This window comes from Opisthorchis viverrini, assembly GCF_000715545.1.
Source record: "Opisthorchis viverrini unplaced genomic scaffold opera_v5_105, whole genome shotgun sequence".
In the NCBI taxonomy this organism is placed as follows: Eukaryota; Metazoa; Platyhelminthes; class Trematoda; order Opisthorchiida; family Opisthorchiidae; genus Opisthorchis; species Opisthorchis viverrini.
The window spans coordinates 890684-894378 of record NW_008751759.1 but is presented as its reverse complement, the minus strand read 5'-3'; positions in this window follow the sequence as shown (position 1 = coordinate 894378).

Here is a 3695-nt window from a genome sequence, read left to right as displayed (position 1 = left end):
GAGCCCAAATTGCAAAAAAGAGGTCGTAGGCTGTCAAGTAATTTCAGCAACCTTATGAGTAGGATATTACGTCCTTTTGTGTAATGATTTCGACATTCTCATTGTTGCTTCCTCAAGTCCCGGACCTATCCGAATACAAGGGTATGTGCACGAATGGTTCACAAATCAGCACGGCACGGTAGGAAGTAAGGGATCGGGAAGAAATTATTGATCAGATTATTCTGTGACGAGCTCTCAGCAGAAGCTTGAGGCAAACAAACGAATCGATACAAGGAGCAAACGGATGGTGTTCAATTATCACTGTGTTGTCAACATTTCAGAAGCTTGATCAAACACTAACTAGTTTCAACACAACGCAACCAGTAATGTCTCGTCAAAAGCACATTGTAGCCGAATGTAAAATACGACGTATGCAGCTTGGCGGTTCGATCTTGCTGACGGCTAGACAGCGTTAGCAACTCACAGACTTGACCACTTGGACTGTGTGCTCGAATGATGAGCGATGCCCACAAAAATCATCGCTTCTTGCGAGCTCACGATGATAAAGAGAATGAAATACGTGCGCAGATATGCACAGACGTGTTGATGTCCACCAGATGGCCGAAGAACAACCTTAGTTTTTCGAGAGATACACTCAGCTGCAAATCAGTTTGGTTTTCACGAGAGACTCAACCGAATCCCTCGTTTTTATGATACTCTACAAATGAATGTGCTGCACACAGGCTGCCTCATGTTTCAGTTGGAACAATATTCGAAATATTGCAGTATATCTACATATAGGAAACTACTCACAAGGTTGCTGAAAACTCTTCGACAGCCCACGACCGGTTTCGCCCTTCTTGGGGCTCATCAGGTAGGCCCAGTCTCCGAGTTTTCAGCAACCTTGTGAGTAGTTTCCTTTATCAAAACAACCTTAGTTCTTTCAAACGAACGTGCTGGTGTCATCCGTTTTGTCCCTTATGTTTCGCCGTCATGTATTATTTTTATCAACAAAGATTTCCGGCTCCAGACTCGTCACCGCGTCATTTAGGTGGGATCGAAAAGCCAGTCAGCAAACTTGTAGTCAAATGCTCGTTAGCATTTGAGCATTAAGATGCAATATGTAATTCAGCGGATACAGCTTTTATGGGCCTTTCCCAAGCATGGAACACTATAGCTACTTTATTGTTAAAGCTCCATCATGTCATTTATAAGAACAATTTTGACGATATTCATTCTGAACCCATACTTCACAGTGTGCGGTAGTTCCTCACCAGGGTCCCCTCTAAATAGGCACCAAAAGGGCACCTACCTTAAGTCCCTAAGGTAAGGACACGTTGAGGGAAGGTTCACGTCCCGTTTGATGCCTTTCAGTTAGATAGCTACAGTTTCAATGCTACAAGGAATTCTGCCCGAATGCCACTTCTTTCAGTGTACTCTTTTCTTCAACGCGCAGTCTACACATTTAAATTTATCCTAGTCTGAGGCAAGTAGAAACCCCCAAAAGAAAAATGCAAAATGATCCACACTGAGCAAATTTCGTACTGTTTTTTTCTGTAGAATGTGAGGGTTATTCATCCATACAACCGTATCTCTAAAAAGAAAACTCCGTTCTGAAAAATGACGCAAAAGCGACGCTCGTACCGTTCCAACTTTCAGTTCATCTGGCTTGTTTGATTCGAATTTTATCTGCACAAAAAACTCATGTTAATCACTGGGTGCCGCACTCATGGTCTACATTGATTCCCTTACACACGAAGGCAGTTGGTCGCATCGGATTTCCAAGTTAATTGCACCTGGAATGAGATCATGACTGCGCAGCTATTATTTACGATGCTGGTATACTAATTACGGGTTACTGATCACCCGCAGCAGTTTAGAGGTCATTGGTACGTTAGCTGGTGCTCAATGCCCCGATAGTCAATAATGGCCATGTGGATCTTGACAACACTGTTTTTTATAATGCTCCCGGAATTTCGCCCACATGTTTTTTGTTCGGGATGAAGAACACTGGTCAATAAATTTGGGAGATGCTGAATGAGTATTACGGGTAAACGAGTTCGTGCAAAAAACGGACGGGAGACACATCTTTTGACCTTCAGTCCCGTAGAATTGTGCACAAAACGTGTTGACAAGATTTTCAGCCTTGTTTTGTGGATCTTTACGTTCGCTAGTTCAGAAGCATAGTTCTTGCAGTCAGTCGCACACTCGTGCACTCGTTTGCTATTCTGCCAGAAAGATATCTACATGAAAATTAGCCTACTGAAAAGGAACAAGTAGTTGAAGCATGCCGGCGATTTTTCAGCATGTGCGTCGACAATTTGCTGCTTGAAAAGTGCTGCATCACTTTCTGTAGGAACCAAGAAGAAACGTAACATTTGGTGAAAAAGCTCTGGTTGTGAGTTAATATGTTAATTTAGCAACGATGATAAGCGAAAAACAGTACTCTGTTCTACTTTGATTCAAGATCGATTGACATGGGATTGCAGTCGTGTCAGTTCACATCAGCACTAACCAGAGGAACGAATTTCGAACCTGAAGGCTGAGAAACTTCAGTTGATTTGAAAACTTTCATGTCGATGAGGAGAGTGCAGGCTAACAAACGACCTCGAGTTTGTCAAATGCTTCATCCAGGACACTTGTTGTTGTTCACACTCGTAGGCTTCTGCGCCCCTAACTAATAAATGCGTAGGTATGACATGAGGTGACGTCCGCGGTCGCGGGTTCGACTCCAATCCAAGGACACCGTCTTTTCTTGCATTTTGTGAGGAATAAACGTGCTGCAGGTAGCGAAACGGCATTAATTAACGTCTACCTTGGTTTAGAAGGGACAGAACTTTCAAAACACGGGAATATGGGCTGAAATGCATAGAATTCAAGCAACAGTCTATTTCAAGTAGACTGTACTTTTGTTTGTTTGGGTTGCAAAGTGATCGACGACGTGAATATGGAGGCGTTCTGCGTACAGGGATCAGATTGTCAAATTGGTTTCATTTATGAGCAGATATCTCTGAGAATGATAGGCTTATTGCGTAGGTGTCTGATATAGAAAGAACAAGTTATTCATGCAAAGTTCATTAGAAAATGAAGGCGATGGATGGTCAGATATGCAGTGGCTTAAGTCTCTCCTCGGACAAAACAAGTCCGTTTATTGGTGAATGGATAGCTTCGAGTTTCGCTTTGTTGAACAAGATATTTGGTCATGTGTATGTGCCCTGTTAGCCAGCGAGATGCACTTTCCATCCCATTCTCGAGTTGATTAGAATTAAGTCTGTTCCCGGTTCCCGGTTCACATCTTCATACATGTCCAGGCGTCGGTGAGCCTTCGACGGGCCGTGACAGTTCAGAAAGGAACGTTTACACGTGCGGTACGTGTGAGCATTTATTTAGTTGTTGCAAACCAGATGGCTTGGCAGTTAACTTGCGAACTGGGGGACATCATCGGTACACTACTGAAGAGGCCAACCGAATGAACGCGCAATCAATGAACGGAAAGGCGGCTAGAAAAGACACGCCCGTAGCATAACGCATCGGGTGTTGGTAGTAACGAATGCACAGATGCTTTTGGTCTGAATCGTTCAGCTGTAACACCGTTTCGGTGCCTAGCTCTAATGCCACCCGAAGGAAGTACGAGGGTTCCCAAGGCTAGATAGGGAAAGTATTGAGGCAGAGGTCGAGTCCGAATGATGGAGCTTTCGGTCAGTAATTTGGTGCCA